Raw genomic sequence first — 280 nt, 5'->3', positions numbered from 1 at the left:
CCCCCATTCCTGTCCGCCTCACCATCAGCCTCCTCGATGCCAAATCTCTCCATCTAGAAGGACCCCGGTGTCCCCAGACATCACAGACAGTGCCAGTCCCCTGCCCGCAGGTCCCCTGCGCCCCGCAGTCGCTGCCCACCCCGCGCCCAGGGCTGGGAAGCTGCTTTTCCAGGATCCATTTCTGGGGCGAATGGAGACAAAACCCTGGCCCAGGTTGCTGCCGTGGTGGTGGGTGTAGCACTGGGGGACTGGCCAGTCCTTGGAGATGTTTGAGCCGCTT

The sequence above is a fragment of the Fulmarus glacialis genome, unplaced genomic scaffold (assembly GCF_000690835.1).
Source record: "Fulmarus glacialis isolate BGI_N327 unplaced genomic scaffold, ASM69083v1 scaffold22040, whole genome shotgun sequence".
Lineage (NCBI taxonomy): Eukaryota > Metazoa > Chordata > Aves > Procellariiformes > Procellariidae > Fulmarus > Fulmarus glacialis.
Note: the sequence above shows the minus strand (reverse complement) of the source record.